Here is a 22,014-nt window from a genome sequence, read left to right as displayed (position 1 = left end):
AACAAAACATTACTGTAATTTCCATACTGCTTTGTGGCTCATTTTTTCATTTAGTGTTATATCCCGAACATTTTTTTTTTAATGTTTATTGACTTATGAGAGAGAGAGAGAGAGAGAGAGACAGATCACAAACAGGGGATGGGCAGAAAGAGAGGGAGACACAGAGTCGGAAGGCTCTGAGCTGTCAGCATGGAGACCGACATGGGGCTCCAGCCCACAAAGTGTGAGATCATGACCTGAGCCCAAGTTGGACGCTTAACCGACCGAGCCACCCAGGTGCCCCATATCCTGAACATTTAAAAAAAATATTTATTTTTGAGAGACAGAGGGAGAGAGAGAGAGAGAGAGAGAGAGAGAGCGCCAGTGGGGGAGGGGCAGAGAGAGAGGAAGACACGGAATCCAAGCACGTTCCAGGTTCTGAGCTGTCAGCACAGAGCCCGACTTGGGGCTCGAACTCATGAAATGCAAGGTCATGACCTGAGCCGAAGGTGGACGCTGAACTGACTGAGCGACCCAGGCACCTCTATCCTGAACATTTTTACAAATAAATAAATACTATTTGTCTTTTGTTTGTCTTTTGTTTTTCTTTTGCAAATGTGAATTTATCTTTTATTAAAGTGTCTTTAATACGTACTGATTGTTTCAGGATTAAAGTTACCTTTTTTTATTAATTTAATTTTAGTATAGCTAACATACAGCGTTATATTAGTTTCAGGTTTACAGTATAGTGATCCAACAATTCTATACATTACTCGGAGCTCATCATGATAACTGTCATTATTTTTCATGATTATCTATATAGACACACAATAATTCTCTCTTAACCAGGTCCCCGATTTTGGATATTTAGGCTATATCCAATTTTCCCCTCTTAGAGGCTGCTGTGAACGTATGCTTGCAATGACATTTGACTAGTTTTTCAGGATAAATTTTGAGAAACTGGATTGTTCTAAGATTATGAAAAACTAACGTTGCATATTTTTAAGCTGGCATCTCTTGTTACCTCATTTGAGGTGTATCTTATTTGTAATAGCATTTAAGTTCCATGCGGGCAGGAATTTTGGTCTGTATTGTTCACAGTCATACCCTAGATGTATCAAATAGCGTGAATGAAAAACAATGGTTTTCAGTAAAGGAAACAAAATTTTTTTGAGTACATTTTAGTGTGAACAAATATCAGTGAGATGATCTTGAAGACCTCTGCTAATAATATAGAGCTTTACTAAGAAAAAAAGGAAGGAGTATGGCTGTTGGGTAGGCAGTCAACAGCATCTGCTGTGCACATAAAAGCTTTCCTATCGTAAGTTATAATGAACATGTTACTTCCAATTAAATTTGTAGCGATATTCTTGATTGCCCTATTAGAATGTAGGAGGACAACTGTTTCTGACATAATTAAGATATTGTTCTCTCCTTAACTCACACACACACACACACACACACACACACACACACACAGAGTTCTGGCCCTTAAGACTTGAGGAGAAGCCTGCTGAGTGTATAATGATTGAATTCTGGGAAATTCTTCCTTGATCTTAAAAAAAGACTCAGGGAAGGGGCGCCTGGGTGGCTCAGTGGGTTAAGCGGCCAACTTTGGCTCAGGTCATGATCTCACGGTTTGCGAGTTCGAGCTCTGCATCGGGCTCTGTGCTGACAGCTCAGAGCCTGGAGCCTGCTTCGGATTCTGTGTCTCCCACTCTCTCTCTCTCTGCTTCTCCCCTGCTTGCTCTTTGTCTCTCCCTCTCTTTCTCTCAAAAATAAACATTGAAAAAAAAAGAGAGAGACTCAGGGAAGAAAAGGGACTTTACTTTCTATTTCCCCTCTCTGAACAATGCATTCATTTCTGGAATTACCCGTTGGGGGGGGAGTTAGTCTGAGGATGAGGCTGATATGGCAAGGAATCAAAAGAGAGATGGAAAGTCTGCGTCCTTGGAAATGTCACTAAGCTGCCAACTTTACCAGTCCGGAACCCCCCCCCCCCCCATCTCATGACCGCTTATCACATGAGAATCAGTTTTCCTATTGTTTTGGAAGACTAAAACAAGGCTTCAAGGCCTTCTGTTCCTAGAAGCCAAAAGCCTTCTAATTAATAAACTATGCCACAGACGTTATTCCACGTATTTTGGAGTAAGCCATGTATTTAGTACATTGCAGCGATTTGAGAATTCTTACAGCATGGGTTTTAATAACAAGAGAGGGATATAGCCTACATATTTAGCATGTATGGTGACTAAAACATTTATAATACACTTAGGATATGCCAGGATTAACGTCAACTTTGGGAACCCAAAGGTAAATAAAAGAGGGTCCTTATCCTCTGGGAGAAAAACATGATTGTTTCACAATAATTTTTGTTTTTATCGTATGTTTTCAGAAATGAAAAAAATGAGCTCTGTTTAATATATGTTTATATGGTTTCTTTCTTACTTCACGATCTTCAAAGGATTATACAGAAATTATGCTATTTTAAAACCCTAACAAAAAAACTAAGAACATATGTGAAAGGCTCATGGAAAAAATCCTTATTTAGGAAAATTGCTATATTTATATATATTTTCTGTAGTTCTGTATAAGAACACTGCTTTTGAAAAGACCAAAGGAAGCAAGCTGTTTTGAATTCATAGCACATTCCACTGGAATGGTAAATTTGTATATTAATGTCCTAATAAATTTTTACCACATATTTTATGAGAAAGGTGAAAAATATTATAATATTTTTGACAGCTAATCAATAAGGTAGGCATTTAGTTTTACTACTTTCTGGGTTATTAAGCTGTTGAGTGAAAGTGATGTGGCTAGTTAAAGGACGTATCCATTTAATAAAAGGCATGTAAAATGCTAATTGGTCTTTAAGATATATGCCATGTTACTAGTGGCCCTCTTTGATTTCCTTAGGCTGACATTTAAAAAATTAAGTTCCAAAGTTCTCAGGTACCTTTCTCCTTTCTTTATTGATCTTCCTTTATACTGTCACCGACCAACATTTAAATTTTTTTTTTTTCAACGTTTATTTATTTTTGGGACAGAGAGAGACAGAGCATGAACGGGGGAGGGGCAGAGAGAGAGGGAGACACAGAATCAGAAACAGGCTCCAGGCTCTGAGCCATCAGCCCAGAGCCCGACGCGGGGCTCGAACTCCTGGACCGCGAGATCGTGACCTGGCTGAAGTCGGACGCTTAACCGACTGCGCCACCCAGGCGCCCCACCGACCAACATTTAAACACAATGCACAGATCATACACAGAAAGTTGTAAGGTTCAAAGAGTAATGCAAGAAGTAATAAGATAAAGCTGTGAGACTTTGCCAAACACTGTCTTTATATGAGGGGGTTGTTTTCCAAGGACCGATGATGCTACCTGTGACACCCAGTCCGTGAATTCTTACCCTCCCAGTGTTTCACCACCAGGCATGCTTTTGTAGGAACGGAGTGTTTGATCGCTCTTACAGTTCATTGCACGGTTTCCCTGCCTCCCACCTAGGGAGTGTGCTGGCATCTTCAGGTCAGCATATCAACCAACCAAAAATATTTCAGAAGCGCTTTCAGGGCCTTACTCTTGAATTTTTCTCCTAATCAGGTCACCAAAGACTCTTGGTGGAAGATCCTTGTCTTTTAGGCTGGTTCCAGGTTTTTGATAGATAATCTCAGGACCACAGTCAACCTGTGATCCCTGGGATCTACCTCACATTCTGCCCAGCTGTATGGAGGTAGGTTAGTAGAACTCACAGGAAGACGTTGTATGAATCCAAAGGACACACCAAGTATTTTGTGAAGGTTCTCTGAGGGATAAAAAGGAGACCTAGTTCCTGCTTTTCACTGGGAGTGCCGCATAGCTTCCACATGCCATTCTGGGTTCATCACACACCCTTCCCCAACCTGCTGTTGGTCCTAGGAAGCAGACTAGTAGAGATTCCATCAATGAGTTCTTGTGGTTCCCAGCTTCTGGTTGGGGTCAGCCAATGGGTTGCTTTGATAAGCAATTAGGAGGGGAGGAGAATGAGGTCAGGGTATTTATGATCCTGGTGACCTCCCTGGGAAGTCACCTTACAAGTTGGCCATCACAGAAAGTCTTGGCTCTTCTCAAGGAGACCCACTGGCCACAGCTTTCTCTCCTTTTGGTAACCCCTTCCTCTGTTTGTGTCTAAGGAGGTGACAGCACCCAGATTCATAGACTGTCTCTTCTACTCCTGCATCCTGCCTGGAGCTGTGTAACAAGTTCCTTGTGAATTACCCCAACGTGTGTGTGCTGTCTGGTTAGTGTCGGGACCCTGACTGTTATAGTGAGCTTGCAAGACAGCCGTACAGAGATTCATAAAGAGATGAACTGTGTTGCAGATGAACCGATACAATAGGATTTTATAAAAAGGAATAATTCATGCTACCACTGGGTGATGAAACAGTTTTCTCTGAGGAGGGGGCTTTGAACAAGGTGCAGGGGAAACGGAAGCATTGATCTCCATTTCTCATGGTCACACCTGAACACAAGTCTCCCCACAGCAGGCTCATTTTGAAAAGAGAGTGGAAGGGTAAGACAAAATGTTCAAGATACTCATCAAGAGCAGTCAAGTATATTTATCAAGTGCCTAATTTAATGGGAAAAATCGGGTGATAAGCAACCTTTAATAAAGCCTTATCTTCACTGTTCTATACATTATCTGAAAGATGTTATAAAACATCTTTTTGCTCCTTCACCATTTTCTATGAATTTGTTCCCTGTTCCTAAAGGATAAGGAATGGGAATAAGTTATAGCTCATTAGTTCTTAGCTGTCTTGCTATTTCACAGGTTGTAAGTTTATCACCGATACTTCTAATTCTCATTTGCTACAGTCAGAAAATCTGTATGTGATTGTCCTAGAGGCAAATAATCATAATTAAAGATATATTAAAATGTTCATCAGAATGCTTCTATAATTCACTTATTCAACAAATATTCACAGAAGGTCTACTATGTGCCAGGTACTCTTCCGGGCCCTTGTCATAGAGCAGTGGGCAAATCTCCCTGTCCTTATGAAGCTCACATTTATGGGGGTAAGACAGCCAGTAGAGAAAACAAATAAGGAAAATATGAGAAAAGTTAAGGCCATAGAGACAAATTAAACAAGGGTAGTGAGTGTTGAAGGTAGGGTTACAATGTTAGACTGTGTGATCCTGGAAAGGGTGGTGGCTGTGTAACGTGTCACTGGAGCAGGCTGAATGATGCTTCCTTTCTCTGTATGTTTCCTGTGTAATATTTGGAGAGAGGGAGCGAAGCAGCCACCATTGTGTTTTTTATGCTTGAGAGGTCAGGACAGGTTTGACTGTAGCTCATGTAAATTGTAGCTTGTCTGCTGACTCACGTCATCAGCGTAGGGCGGTGGCCAGAACTGCTACTGTCCTACCTTCCCCTGTCTGCTTCGCCTTCTCTGACTCCTGGGCCAGCTAGATGCTTAGTTCTAGGATGGAGGGGGCCAGTTCTTTAGTCGTGAGGACACCCACACCAACAAGTTGGAGGCACTGAGAATGGATTCGGGTTCCAGTGTGTCCTGCTGGGTCCCAGCTTCTCCTTGTTCTTTGCAGCTTTAAATCCGTCCCTGGGTGCTACTCTCTGAGTTGTAGATTTCAAGCTCCAGCATTGGATGTGAAGAAAACAGTCTTACGTCTAAGTCTGCTCACCTTACCTGTTATGTTGCTTCAATGAGTACAGCAGAGATGACGAGAAAAGCTGGAAGCAAGCCCAACCTTGAGCGTTATTATTGAGGGTCCTTTGAGAGTTCACACAAATGTTGCACAGACCACGACAATAAAAACCATTCCCATTGTCTCGATAGATACCATGCAAAAGATCAAAAGGCAATGGGTATATATCATGACAAAAGAACTATTGGTTAACTAAAAGGAAGAGCTTTGGTCAGGGCGATTGTTATTAGAATTGTTATTCAGTGTAGCTATAAAATCCAAATTCCCAAGATTTTTCAATAGAAGTTAGATAATTATCGGTCTAATATAGTTAACATTCAAACCTATCCTCAGTAATTTTTTCACATGTGCTTAGATGGCACCAAAATAATTTGTGGATTCAAGGCAAATAAATCCAACTAATCATTTTAGCTTATACATCCACAATACAGAAAAAAGAAAGAAAATAAAATAGCCTCACAGAGACTGTTAACAATCTCTGTAACAAATCTTTCTCATTCTCTCTCTCTAAAATCTATCTATGGGGCGTCTGGGTGGCTCAGTTGGTTAAGCGTCCGACTTTGGCTCAGGTCATGATCTCGCACTCCATGAGTTCGAGCCCCGCGTCGGGCTCTGTGCTGAGAGCTCGGAGCCTGGAGCCTGGAGCCTGTCTCAGATTCTGTATCTCCCTCTTTCTCTGACCCTCCCCGCTTCATGCTCTGTCTCTCTCTGTCTGAAAAATAAATAAATGTTAAAAAAAAATTTTTTTTAAATCTATCTATCTATCTATCTATCTATCATCTACTTCCATATGATTCTGCTCCTTTGATTGAACCATGTCTGGAACAGAAGGTCTAACTTAAAAGGTGATACCTTAGCAAAGATCAAAAGGTGGTGAGGGAGCAAGCTATGCAGAAAGATATCTGGCACAAGAGTGTTTCAAGCGGAGAGAACAGCAAAGTCCCTGAAGCAAGAGCACGACTGGTGTGGTTGAGCAGCAGCAAGGAATCCAGTGAGGTGGAACATGAGTAGGGAAGGGGAGAGGAGCTGGTGGAGAGTTCAGAGAGGCAAAGGGGAGGTGGGAGCGGCAACGTTAAACTGCATAGGGCCCTACAGGCCACTCAGTGTGTTTCCTTTTACCTTGAGTGAGATGGGGAGCTATTGGATGCTTTTGGAGCAGACCAGTGCTGTGATTTGGCTGCAATTTTAGCAGGATGTCTCTGGCAGCCTGGTGAACAATCCAGAGTAAGGGAGAAGGAGTAGAAGCAGAGGGTGGGGGCAGTTAGAAGGTATTGCAGAATTCAGGCAAGAAATACTGATGGTTTGGAGTCGTGCTGTAGAGTCAACAGGACTTGATGGTGAAGCCCATAGTGGATGCGAGGTAAGAAGAATGAAGGGTGAGTCTAGCGGCTGAGGACTGAGCAGCAAACAACAGATGGGGGAATGGTCATGGAGGACGGTTTGTGGGAGAAAATTGAGGACTCAGTGTAGATATAATTTTTGATTACACCAATGCCATACGGATTGTAAATCTGTCTTACCTTCGAGGGGATGGTCTGGAGTTCAGCTGAGGAAAGATCCAGGCTTGGGAAATATATGTGTGAGACATTACCATGGAATTTAACCCGTGGGACAGGCTGAGAAGTTGGTGACCTTGACAAAGACTGTATCAAAGGAGTCAATGGGATCAAAGCTTACCCGGCACATTTTCAAGAGAAAATAGGAGAAGAGGAATGGAAGATAGCGACTCTAAACAACGCTCTTGAGGAGTTTGCTGTCATCAATATCGATTTACAACCACAGTCAAAGTATACCTAACACACCACCAATCATTTGTGTCTTGTAGACACTTTCATTAGAGAATCAACGATTACATTTTATTTAATTTTCATTCATATCCATGCCTTTCACACTAGTCAACCAGCTCCAAGACAGAAGAACCTGTGTTTTTTCCATCTTTATATTCTTACCAAGGACAATGAATGAAGTAGACATTTACTGAGTTATAACCTGTCATTAATTGTTTCTAGAGTTAAATGTTTTATCTAACTCTGCACAGTTCTAGGGGATATTTAAGAGTTCAACCAGGCATGGTTTTCACCTGATCACAGTAGTGAAAGAAGACAATAGCATCTAGGGATTTAGTGCAAAGTCTGTTCATTTTTTAAAATGTTTATTTATTTTTGAAAGAGAGCAAGCAGGGGAGGGACAGAGCGAGGGCGACAGAGGATCTGAAGCTGGGCTCTGCACTGACAGCAAAGAGCCCTATGTGGCACTTGAACTAATGAACCCCGAGATCATGACCTGAGCAGAAGTCGGACACTTAACCAACTGAGCCACCCAGGCACCCCAGAGAGCCTGTTCGTTTTAAAAATAATGTTGCTATGAATGGCAAGTACATAATGGCCCTTTTTTAAGGAATTACATGCTTAAAAAAATTTTTTTTTAACGTTTATTTATTTTTGGGACAGAGAGAGACAGAGCATGAACGGGGGAGGGGCAGAGAGAGAGGGAGACACAGAATTAGAAGCAGGCTCCAGGCTCTGAGCCATCAGCCAGAGCCCGATGCGAGGCTAGAACTCACGGACCGTGAGATCGTGACCTGGCTGAAGTCGGACGCTTAACCGACTGAGCCACCCAGGCGCCCCTACATGCTTTTTAAAAACAGAATAAGGGAGCAGAAGAATAAGCAGAGATAAATTCAAAACAGGATGCTAATTTGTATTATCTTTTTTCAAAATGAATTTTTGGAATTCCTGTCATTATATATTTAACCTATTTTCATCTTGATATAGTATAGGGAAATAAATAGTACTTACATTTCTGAGAACTTATTTGCTTAATCTAAGGCTTAAAGTTTCAAGAGGCAGACAGATGGCTGAATAGTGTGGCACTGTGCTGAACCTAGGACTGGTAACAATTATTAGACGAGAGATCCACAAGAGGGTCTATGGGTAAGATGGATACAGAACACTACACAAACACAAAATTGGAATGAGGGAGCATGAAGATATTAAAAGGCCAAAGAAACAGAATCAGTGTTGCTATAATGGATGTGGGTGTGTCTAACATACAGAATATTTGTTGCGACTATGAGCCTTTCGGTGCCAAGTATTGGGGATGCTAGGACTGTGTCCTCGTAAATGTATACGTTGAAACCCTAAGCCCTACTGTGACTGTATTTGAATATAGAGACCTTTGCAAGGCAATTAAGGTTAAATGTGGTCATACAGGTAGGTTTCTTATCTGATGAGAATGGTGTTCTTGCAAAAAACAGATGAGACACCAGACAGCCGTAAGGACACAGCAAGAAGAATGTTCTCTATGAGCCTGGAAAAGAGTTTTCACTAGAAACTGGATCCTGCTGGCACCTTGATCTTGGGCTTTCCAGCCTCCAGAGACGCAAGGAAATAGACTTCTGTTGTTTAAGCTAACCACCCAGTGTATGGTATTTTGTTACGGCAGCCCAAGTCAACTAAGAGAGAGAACAATGGTGAAACATGGAAAGAAATACAGTATTCTTTTATTAACACATGAAAAAATAGCTAGCGCCCTTGGGAGAGAATGTGTACATTATGCCAGATGCATTTAGTTTCATTTACTCCTGAGAAATATCTTTGAGCTAGGTATCACGATTCCTATTTTAGTGAGACTCAGAGAAATTAAGTAATGTATTCAATGTCACACAGCTAGTAAGTGGAGGGGCCAGGCTTCGTACTTGCCTCCATTTAATACTGCAGGCCATCCATTTCATTCATTCTTCAAACGGTACTTAAGTTTCACCTGTGTGGCAGGAACTAAAATGGATACAGCTATGATTTTGACCAGTTCCCTGCCCTCAAGGGACTTACAACTTGAGGTGTTGGGGTTTCGATCGAGATGCTCTATCTGATATCCTGAAAGCCTGAGCCAGAAATGGAGAGGGAACATCTCGGGGGCAAAGATGCAAACATCTAGTGGTTAAGATTTGTAGTGGAAGGCTAGATTCAGAATCTACAGCATTCTGATATAATGTAGAGCAGTACTTCTCGAAATGTACTGTGGATACAAATCGTCTCGGCGATGTGTTCAAGTATGGTTTCTGATGCGGGAGGGACGGGGGGAGCCTGAAAGTCTGCCTATCTAACAAGCTCCTGGTTATCACAGAAGGTGTTGTTCCAGGGACCACAGTGGAAGTGTCCAGACACTCAGGAACAGGTGCGATACTTGTTTCACGGGCTGTTTCCATCCTTTAGCCCAGGAAGAATCCAGTTAAAGACACTGGTCCTGCATGGGCACAAGTATTCGAGCTCACTAGTAAGTGAGGTCACAGGGTCTCTTTTGTAAGAAAACAGGTGTTCTTTTCCTGACTTATTCCTTATTGCACACTGTGTTGTAATTAAATCAGGTTTTATGGTTCTACATAACCCCAAGTGATCAGTGTGACAGAATTTTACATTTTACAACTAATTTGTTTCATTTTTAAAATAGAGGTCCAGGTTTTCACCCCTTTATTTGAAATCGTTATGACATCCCTTATGTGGAGGGTATACAAAAAAATTCAACAAATTCCCTAAACAAAAGCATTATATACTCAAGAAAGTGTTTTTCGTGAACAGTTGGGCATATAATTAACTTTATTTCAGTTATGGGAACTGAAACTCACTATATTTCCTCTTTCTTTCTCTGCTCTCCCCCAGCTTTATTGAGATATGATTGACCACCTTTCCTCTTTCTTTTTTTTTCTTTAATGTTTATTTATTTTTGGGAAAGAGGGTGTGAGTGGGGGAGGGGGAGAGAGGGGGGGGGATAGAGGATGCAAAGTGGGCCCTGCGCTGACAGCAGCCAGCCTGATGTGGGGCTCGAACTCAGGAAATGCTAGATCGTTCGTGAGATCATGACCTCAGCCAGAGTTGGATGCTCAGCCAACAGAACGACCAGGCACCCCTCTTTGTTTTTTATGTTTATTTATTTTTGAGAGAGAGAGAGAGAGAGAGAGAGGGAGAGAGAGAGAGAATGAGCACATGTGTGTGTGCACAAGTGGGGGAGGAGGAGAGAGAGAGGGAGAGAGAAAGCTGTGCTATCAACTTGGAGCCCCATGTGGGGCTTGAACCCACGAACCGTGAGATCATGATCTGAACTGATATCAAGAGTCTGACACTTGACTGACTGAGCGGCCCAGACGCTTTACCTTTCCTCTCTCTTAACCACCACTTTCAAGGACAGATCATATCTGAAAATGACCAAAAAAATGATTCATTTTCTGAGCTATGAGTAGCTAGGGAACTCCAATTTATTTTAGGATAAATTATAAGCTTTTAGTAGAAAGATTTTGATAAAATCATTCCTGCGGTGATATCAGAGTGAGGCTTTCCTCTTCCTTGGACACTTCTTTATTCTTCCTTATGAATTCAGAGTTTTCAAATTGCTGATGTTTCTATATAGGAAAGGTTTCTATACAGGAAAGCTATAAACATTTTAAACAACATTCTAAAATTAGTCCTAAATGAGCCGGTTCATTCAAGTCATATACAAATACTTTAAAAAAAATTTTTTTTATATTTATTTATTTTTGAGAGACAGAGTGAGACAAAGTGAGACTGGGGGAGGGGCAGAGAGAGAGGGAGACACAGGATTGGAAACAGGCTCCAGGCTCTGAGCTGTTAGCACAGAGTGTGACACGGGGCTCGAACCCAAAGACTGTGAGATCATGACCTGAGCCAAAGTCGGACGCTCAACCGACTGAGCCACACAGGCGCCCCTACAAATACTTTTTAAATGAGAGGATTAAAAGTAGTTATAAGAGGGGCACCTGGGCAGGGGCGCCTGGGTGTCTCAGTTGGTTAAGCATCTGACTTCAGTTCAGGTCATGAACTTTTTCGGTTTGTGAGTTTGAGTCCCGTGTTGGGTGAGCCCCGCTTCTCTCTCTCTCCCTCTCTTTCTATTTCTCCCTCTGCCCCTCATGGGATTCTTTCTCTCTCTCCACCCCTTCTCTTTTTCCCTCACTCACTTGGGCCCTCTCTCAAAAATAAGTAAGTAAATAAATAAATAAATAAATAAATAAAAGAGGGGCGCCTCAGCAGTTCAGTCAGTTAAATGTCTGATTCTTGATTCTGGCTCAGGTCATGATCTCACAGTTCATGGGCTTGAGGCCCACACCAGGCTCTGTGCTGACAATGTGGAATCTGCTTGGGATTCTCTCTCTCCCTTTTATTCTCTCTCTTTTATTAACAGTTCTCTTTCTCCTTTATTAAAAAAGTAAAAAATAAAATAAAGCAGTTATAAAAAATTCACTTTCTTAGTCTTCTTGTGTGACACCTAATTTATCCTCACGATAGTTATCATTCGGTATTTGCAAAGTGGCTTCCTCCAAATTGCTCAGTACGGATCACACACTTTAAAATATTGTCCCAATACCCCTATGAGACATACAGCTTGAAAGGTAGAGTAAAAACAACTAGTATCTTCCTGTCCTGACAACACCCTTGAAAACAAATCTTCAACTGCAAACAGAACAAAAACTTTTCTAAGGTTACGGAAAATTGAGCTGAAACGATAAGAGATTTGTTTACAGGCACAGATAAAACATTACCCCTGGGAGGGAAGTTACACCGGAAATAGTGGTGACTGGACAGGAAGCAAGTGCGGATTATAGGAGGATGTGGACCCCCTCCCAGTGCAGGACTTTTTTTTCCTTCCTTTCTGGTCTTAGGATCACTTCCCTACAAGAAACCTTTATCACCATGAAGCACCAGCATTTGCCTCCACTCCAAACTGACATCCCTGCCCCCTGCCCACCCTTCCCTTGCATCTCAGTCTGCCTTCACCCCTGCCCCAGACTCCGAGGTCCTTGAAGGGCAGAATCACAACTGTAGACACATCCTCATCCCCCGACTCACCTAAAAATCCAGCAGTGCCTCCTTGGATACCTCTAGCTATTGCCACGAACCCCAGACTTTAAGGGGTTTACAACTATGGGGATTTTTCAAACGTATTCAGAATGAACTCTCATAAACCGGTGCCAATGTCAACAATTTTCAACTTTGGCCAATCGTGTTTTATCTGTTCCCCAACTTTTTTACTTTTGTTGGATTATTTTTATTTTTTATTTTTTGAAATTTTTATTCATTTTTGAGAAAGAGATGTGAGCAGGGGAGGGGTAGAAAGAGAGGGGAACAGAGGATACGAAGCCGACTCTGCGTTGACAGCAGTGAGCCGGGTGTGGGGCTCGAACTCACAAACTGTGAGATCATGACCTGAGCCAGTCAGATGCCCAGCTGACTGAGCCATCCAGGTGCCCCTTGTTGGATTACTTTAAAACAAATCCCACACAACCTTGCATTTCACATACTCCAGCAGGTACCAGTAAGAAATCAGGGCATTAGGTACACTCGCCCATGATGCCATTATCTTAAAGTAATTAAAAAAATTTTTTTTTAATCTTTATTTTTGAGAGAGAGAGAGACAGAGTGAGAGCAGGGGAGGAACAGAGAGAGAGAGGGAGACGCAGAATCTGAAGCAGGCTCCAGGCTCTGAGCTGTCAGCATAGAGCCTGACACGGGGCTCAAACCCATGAACCGTGAGGTCATGACCTGAGCTGAAGTCGGACGCTTAACCGACTGAGCCACCCAGGCGCCCCTTAAAGCAATTTTTATAAAATACCATTTAATACCCAGTCCTTGAAATTTTTACAACGGTGGAAAAAGTCTTTTTACAATTGAGATGTTTTAATCATTATCATTTGGCCATTTTATCTCTTATATCTCTTTTCATCTATAACCATTCCTTCATATCACTGGCTAGCTGAAGAAATCAGATCTTCCTCTTTATATCGTCTCACATTCTGGAATTGACTGTTGCTCTGTTGTGTTTATTTGTTCCTGTACTCATTCCTCTCCTCTCCCTTCTTATATATTGGTAGTCAGATCTAGATGTTTAATTCTGGGATGGTTTTATTGGTAGTTAGTTCTAGATATTTGATTTAATTCTGGACTGGTTTTATGGGAGATGGGACAAGAATACTTCATAGGATTGCTTTCCATTTGTGGGAGATGACCATCAAGATGGCTCCCAGTGACTCCTGCTTACTCATATCTATGCCCTGTGTAGTACTCCCCAACCCCCCAATGAATAGCATGACTGACTTGTGAAACAATAGGGTGTAGATGAAATGATACGTGACTTATGAGGCTAAGTCATAAAAGACCTTATAGCTGCTTCCTCTCTCCTTCATGGGTCACTCAGTCTCCAGGAAGCCAGATGTCAGGGCAAATGCAAACTCAGTGGCCCTATGGAGAAGACCTCCTGCCAACAGCCATGAGAGTGAGGCATCTCGGAAGTGGATCTTCCAGTCCCAGATGAGACCTCAGATGACTGTAACCATAGCTGACATCTTGACAGCAACTTCCAGATTCCTTGAGCTAGAACTGCCCAGATAAATCACTCCTCAATTCCTGATCAGAGAAATTGTGTGAGATGACAAAGCTTGGTGTTGTTTTAAGCCATTAAACTGTGGAGTAACATACTACATAATAAAAAAAAATTATTAGTATATCACATCCTGTTTACCTGACATACTTTTAATGATCGATCAATAGGTTCAGGTGTTGTCAACCTGACCATTCCATTATAAAGTTCTTTCATTTCTTTTTAAAGATTTTATGTATGTATGTATGTATGTATGTATATTTAACATTTAGTTAACGTAAAGTGCAATATTGGTTTCAAGATTAGAGTTCAGTGATTCATCACTTATATTCAACACCCAGTGCTCATCACAAGCACCCTCCTTATACCCATCCCCATCTAGCCCATCTCCCCCACCTCCCTCCATCAACCTATAGTTTGTTCTCTATCATTGAATCTCTTGTGCTTTCTTTCCCTGTCTTCTCTTCCCCCACTTTTCCCATATATTCATCTATTTTGTTTCTTAAATTCCACATATGAGTGAAATCATATGGTATTTGTCTTTCTCTGATTGACTTATTTCACTTAGCATACTACCTTCTAGCTCCATTCACCTTATTGCAAATGGCAACATTTCATTCTTTTTGATGGCTGATGTAATATTCCATTGTGTGTGTGTGTGTGTGTGTGTGTGTGTGTGTGTGTATACCACATCTTCTTTATCCATTCATCAGTCACTGGAGATTTGGGTTCTCTTCATAATTTGGCTATTTTTGGTAATGCTGCTATAAACATTGGGATGCATGTACCTCTTCAAATCTATTTTTGTATACTTTGGGCAAATACCCAAGAGTGTAATTGCTGGATTGTAGAGTAGTTCTATTTTTAGTTTCATGTGGAACCTCCATACTGCTCTCCATAATGGCTGCACCAGTTTGCATTTCCTCAACAGTGCAAGAGGGTTCCTCTTTCTCTACATCCTCACCAAGCCTGTTGTTTGTTGTGTTGTTAATTTTAGCCATTCTAACAAGTGTGAGGTGGTATCTCATCATGGTTTTGATTTGTGTTTCCCTGATGATGAGTGCCGTTGAGCATCTTTTTATGGGTCTTGTAGCCATCTGTATGTCTTCTTTGGAAAAGTGTCCATGTCTCCTGCTCATTTCTTAACTGGGTTATTTGTGTTTTGGGTGTTGAGTTTGATAAGCTCTTTATTGATTTTGGATACAAACCCTTTATCTGATATGTCATTTGCAAATATCTTCTCCCATTCCATTGGTTGTCTTTCAGTTTTGTTGTTTCCTTTGCTGTGCAGAAGATTTTTATCTTGATGAAATCCCAATAGTTCATGTTTACTTTCGTTTCTGTGTCTTTGGTGACGTGTCTAGTAAAAAGTTACTCCAGCCTGGGTTCTCCTCTAGGATTTTGACGGTTTCCTATCTCCCATTTAGGTATTTCATCCATTTTGAATTTCTTTTCATGTATGGGGTAAGAAAGTGGTCCAGTTTCATTCTTCTGCAAGTTGCCTTCCAGTTTTCCCAACACCATTTACAGAAGAGATAGTCTTTTTTCCATTGGATATTCTTTCCTGCTTTGTCAAAGATGAGTTGACCATATAGTTGTGGGTCTATTTCTGGATTTTCTCTTCTGTTCCATTTATATATGTGTCTGTTTTTGTGCCAGTACCATACTACTTGATGAGTGCAGCTTTGTAATATAGCATGAAATCCGGAATCGTGTTGTCTCCCATCTTGTTTTTACGTTTTTAGGATTGCTTTGGCTAGTTGGAGTCTTTTGTGGTTCCATACAAATTTTTGGGTTGTTTGTTCTAGTTCTGCAAAAATACTGGTGGTATTTTGATAGGGATTGCATTAATTGCGTAAATTGCTTTGGGTAGTATGGAATTTTAACAGTGTTTGTTCTTCCAATCCATGACCATGGAATGCTTTTCCATTTCTTTATGTCCTTTTCTATTTCTTTTATAAGTGTTCTATAGTTTCCAGAGTAGAGATCTTTTACCTCTTTAGTTAGGTTTATTTCCAGGTATCTTATTGTTTTTGGTGCAAATACAAATGGGATTCCTTGATTTCTTTTTCTGCTGCTTTATTACTGGGGCATAAAAATGCAACAGATTTCTGCACGTTGATTTTATATACTGTGGCTTTGCTGAATTCATGTATTAGTCCTAGCAATTTTTTGGTGGGGAGATTTTATTTTTTTAAGTAATCTCTACCCCGAAGGGTGGGGGCTTGAACTCATGTTGCTGAGATTAAGAGTCACATGCTCTTCTGACTGAGCCAGCCAGGTGCCCCATTATAAAATTCTCCATGAATGTTTTGTCTACTAGTGTTAACAGCCACTGATGTTCACGTACTGGATTTATTATTTTATTGAATGTTCCATAAATCTTTCATGTTTATCAATTGGGATTCTTCCATAAAGAACAACATTCCCTTATCAACTACATGGAAACATTACAATACCATTTGTATAGGAAAAACGTGATAAACACCCTATTTAGAAGGTTCTTAATGACAAATGTAGAAAAATCACTAGAAAAGTAACTGATATTTAAAAGCAAAAACTTGGACTCAAAAACTTGGAAGTTTTATGTTGGTTAAGTTAAGCGACACTTTATAATTTTTAATTGTTAAAAAAGATTTTCTTTTTAAGTAACGTCTACATCCAACATGGGGCTCAAACTCACAAACCGAAGATGAAGAGTTGCTTTATCTACTGACTGAGCCACCCAGGTGGCCCTAAAATTTTTAATTCTTATGTTATTTCGACACCCTCTTCACCGATTGGCCTTAAGCAATTAACTATCAGTGTATTCAAATCAGAACATTTTAAATATAAAGTCATGGGGGTGAGGTGAGGAAGCATTTACGGCATGATGCTAAATAGCTAGTCTGTTCTGTTTTTGAAGAATGTAATTGGATGCTTTGGTGTCAAGTGGGAAATGAGATGTGAAATTTGGAGAAAATGGTGCTGTGTTTTGGTTGCCACTGAGCACTGACTTTTAGTGGAGGAATAGGTCTAATATGACTACCAGCACTTTCTGTCCCCTTCAGCTTTAAAGAGTCTCCTGGGCTAAGTATTTTGTAAAGCAGCGAACATTACTGCCTGTGTAGTTCTTATTATGATCACTTTAACACTATTTTATGTAATCACTTCTGGGCTATAAAGCAGGGCAATTCCCAATGCTACAAGGTCATCTGAAATTCTGGCTAAAAATATATACAATAATTGTCCACCGTTCCAGAAATTATTCCCCAGCCAGATCTGGCTATGAGGATGGATTTTTCCTCCCTCTTTTCAAATACATCACCTGCCACATGTTATATTTTCTAAATAATGAATCTGTTAAACTATTTTATTTCTTAGGATCAGGAATAGTTAAATGCCAGTGGTGTTGGTTTAAATGGTTTTCAACCATTTCCTCAGGGAAAGCTTTTATGCACATTAAGATTTTATTTCACATTTTGTGAAAACCCACTGTTTGGGGAAAGGAAACTCTGAGCTCTCACATTTTAAATGTTCATGTTAGAAGTGTGTATCCTTAATTCATGATTCGCTTTGACCAGTTACCACTGTCTAACTTACTTTTAGGTTTTCCTTCCATTCAATTAAGTTCCACTTTCCAAACACTTATTGAATGTTTATGCTCATAAGACATGGGGTATTAGAGTTACAAACATGAGCGAGTGAGGATATAATGCCCAGGATTCATCCGAAATGGCCAGTAAGTCTCATTTGATGAGCAACTTTGATTATTAGGGACTTCCAGGAGTGCTATATAGGGAAGGCAATGACCACATTCAAGGTCAGCAGGCAAGATTGCCAACATCAAAGTGATACCTTCCACAGTCGAGAGAGTGGGAATTGGTGGTAAAATTGCAAATTTCAACCTAAAATTTATGAGAAAATTTAGGAGAAAGAATCATTATTCCTCAATTGCTTCAGAGAGGAAGTAGCTATGTAGCAATCTAGAACAGTTGATTGGTGAGGCTGGAGCAAAATTTGCATAAAGAAATATGGGAGGCAAGGTGGAAAGGGCAGTGACTTAAAGAGGAACAAAATCAATATCTCACTAGGTATCAAAGCAATTGGGCTTGATATATTTTATACTTGTATATCAGATCATGGTGCTTATAAGACTAAGTGACTCTATTTCTTACTTTAAAAAATATAAGCCAGGTCATGGTCTCACGATTCATGAGTTCAAGCCCCACGTCGAGCTGTGTGCTGATGGGGCGGTGCCTGCTTGGGATTCATTCTCTCCTTCTCTCTGCCCCTTCCTTGCTTGTGCTCTCTCTCTCTGTCTCTGTCTCTCTCTCTGTCTCTCTGTCTCTCAAAATAAATAAATAAACTTTGAAAAGACATAAAAAATATAAGCAAAGTTTAAAATGTCTCTTACTAACATAACGGTATTATTATAGTGGGTACTTACCGTTGCCCAACATACATTTCCATTCTTTCTAGTATTTTAAAATTTCATTGGGAAACCATTCCCCTCTGCTGTCATTATTTGTCCTAGAGTACCGGTTTCTCCTGTTCCAGGGGAAAACCAGTTAGCATATCCAATCCTCTGGCCAACTAATAGTGAAGAGCATCTAACCCAATCAGAGCCAAGGAGATAAGACAAGACATTGGCTAGTCTTCCGAGAAAGGAGAGTATTCACACCTCCACAGAATTTGGTGATGTAAGGATGAAAGGCCTCATCCTGCTGCAGCCATCTTGGTTCTGAAAAGGGAGAGAATCTCAAGATAAAGCCAACATACAGAGGAGGACATATTTGAGATTTGGAGATGAATTGAGTGCAGAGAATGCTGCATAAGCCCCTAGATCACATTATGCCTGAAGCTGGAGTTATCCTTGAACCAGCAGATAGATGAACCAACAAATTTATTTGATTAGGTAAGCAGGTGTGAGTTGGATTTTCCATCATTTGCCACAGAGGGAGTCTTAGCTTATAGAATGATTTTAAATCATGACAGTTTGAAGTTCTTTCTGGAGTCCAACAAAAGTTCCTTCTGTGCTTTAAATGTGCCCTTGTTAATTTGCTCCTGAAATGATTTTGATAGGAAGCTTCTGGGGAAACAGAGACCAGTTACTCTTTTACCTAGTGACTTTTACATCTTTGTATGCCAACAGGTGTCTGCAAGTTTTCTTGGAATACTGGTTTATTTTTTTACTTCATGTAGACGAGTTTTAAAATTTCTTTTTGTTTGATTTTTTAAAAAAGCTTAAGTGATTTATTTTGAGAGGGAGAGAGAGCGAGTGAGTAGGGGAGGAGCAGAGAGAGAGGGAGAGACAGAATCCCAAGCAGGCTCCGCACCATCAGCACAGAGCCCAACGTGGGGCTCAATCTCATGAACCATGAGATCAAGACTTAAGCAGAAGTCAAGAGCTAGACACTCAACCGACTGAGCCACCAAGGCGCCCCAAAAGATACGTAAACATAGAAAATTAAATCTATAATGCACTTCAAAGCAGTTAAAAAAAAAGGCATAGGCATTTATAAAAATGTTCAATATCCTAAGAAAAGCCATTCATTTTTTTCTCATGTACTATGAGCTTTTAAAATCGTCATTGTTTTGAAGAAACGATACATTTGGATTTAGATGTGTTAACCATGAAGTAATGGTGTGTGTACAAGCATCTGCTGAGAAAAGGAAAGAGGAGCATGATCAGAGATGTCACCACTAAGAAATGAGGGCAGAAAAAAGGCCACATGGGATCTGGCACAAGGAGAACATGTGAGTCCTCTGGGACAGCAGATTGAGAGAGAGGCATAGAGAGAAGCAATGTCCAGGGAGCCTGGAGGAGGAAAACGCTGTCAAAGTTTGGGCAGTGGAGGTGTTTGATAATTTTCATGGAGAAAAATGTAATGTCAGGGCCAGGTGATTGAACTTTTGAAGTCACTTGGACAGATTCTGTTACGAGAATTCAGTGATTTAAAATAACAAAAACGTACTTTTAGTTTTGTCGGTTGGAAATCCAACACTGTTCTCTCTCATTGGGTAAAAAGTCAAGATTGCAGAAGAGCTGCATTCTTTTCTGGAAGCTCTAGGAGGGAATCTGTTTCCTTGCCTTTTCCAACTTCTAGAGGCTGCCTGCAATTCCTCAGCTCATGGCCCCTTTTCTATCTTCAAAGTCAGTCAACAGGAGGTCAAGTCATTCTCTCACTGAATCATTCTGACCTCTGTTGTCTCTCTCTCCCATTTTTTAAGGATCGTTCTGATTACAATGGATCCACCTAGATAATCCATGATAAATCTCTCTAGTCTAAAGTCAACTGATTAGCAATCTTAATTCCATCTGTTACCTTAATGCCCCTTTGCCATGTATTGTACCATATTCACAGACTCTGGGACTTAGGATGCAGACATCTTCTCATTATTGTGCCTACCACAGGCTCAGGAAAGATGATGGCTCATGTCAACTCCACACAGCATTAGCTGGAGCATTTAGACTGGGTCTGGAGGATCCACTTCCTGGGTAGCTCAGTTCTTCTCTGGGCGGGCATCTCCATGGGGCAGCTGTGGCTTCCTCATAATATGTTGCTTGTTTTTTGAGAGCTATTATTCCGAAGGACAGGAAATGGAAGCCGTCCATCTTGTAAGGCGTTGGTCTGGAAATCGACACAATGTCACTTCCATCATATTCAGTTGATGGAATTGAGTCACAATGCTCATCTAGATTCAAGGGGGAGAGGGAGGCATAGATCCCCAACTTGCAAAGGAAGGAGTGTCCAAAGACTTTGTAGCGGGTGATAATTCTCCATATCCCTCAGTGATAAAATAGGGATAATCTTTATGTGCAGTATTGCGGTTAATAGAAATGATATTATATTAGGTGGCTAATCACATTCCTGTTACACATATAACAAACAATAAGTGGAGGAAAGACAATTATCAGAGATGTCTGTTGAACATGCAAATACGTATGAACACAAGAATGCTGTGATTCTTATTATTTGTGGGTATGGATTTGTATAAAGATCTCTTTGTAAACCCAATGAAGGTGGTGATCCCTCTCCCCAGAAAAACATGCACAGGCACTTATGTATACACCAGAAGACCATTTCAGGGGACTTCCACATTAGGTTAAGATCCTTAGCACTGAAACATAGAGTAACAGTAGACGAAAATACTGCAGGATGACTGTGCGTGTGATGTGGGGCATAATTTGGATATATTTTTTAGATCTGGGGCCAGATAGAGTTTTCATATCTGCTTCCAAGACAGCCTGCTTTGCTTTTTTCGTTAAGTCAGAGATGTTAGGAAAAGACGTTCCATTGAAAGTTCCATTAAAAGTGCCTGCATGTGTTGTTTGATTTTATTTTTCCTGCTCTTGTAAAGGAAACGCTATTAGATAGCAATCATCTAAGAAATATTTCTGTTATTCTTGTCAAAGCTCTTAATCTTTTGTTGTACTTTAATTTTTTTCATTTTTCCATTTCCACTCTGGCATCATGCCTATATAAATCACTGCACATTTGTGCAATTAATCATTAATTGTTTCAACAGTAGTTTTTGTTTTAAACTTAAAAAAAATGTTTATTTATTTTTGAGAGGGGGAGGGCCAGAGAGAGGGTGGGGACAGAGGATCTGAGGTAGTCTTTGTCCTGACACCAAAAAGCCTGATGCAGGGTTTGAACTCATGAACCCAGAGACCATGACCTGAGCCGAAAGCAAGAGTTGGACACTTAATCAACTGAGCCACCCAGGTGCTCCAATAATAGTTTTTATTTTAGAAAGCATTATGTCTTCCTACAAGTCAAAGTCATAGATAATCCTGAGAACTTAAACAACACGGAGATAAAACAAAGAGGGAGAGGTCTTTATATACTGTGGAAGCATAACCATGACTAATGGTCTGGAAGAATCCTTCTGGACTTACTATCATGTTTATATATACCTAAAACAAAAATGGGACCATATTATAGAACTACACAGCTGTTTTCTCTGT

Source organism: Lynx rufus, unplaced genomic scaffold (genome assembly GCF_022079265.1).
Source record: "Lynx rufus isolate CCGP_SWC_20201006 ecotype Redwood Valley unplaced genomic scaffold, mLynRuf1.p SCAF_1, whole genome shotgun sequence".
Taxonomy (NCBI): Eukaryota; Metazoa; Chordata; class Mammalia; order Carnivora; family Felidae; genus Lynx; species Lynx rufus.
Note: the sequence above shows the minus strand (reverse complement) of the source record.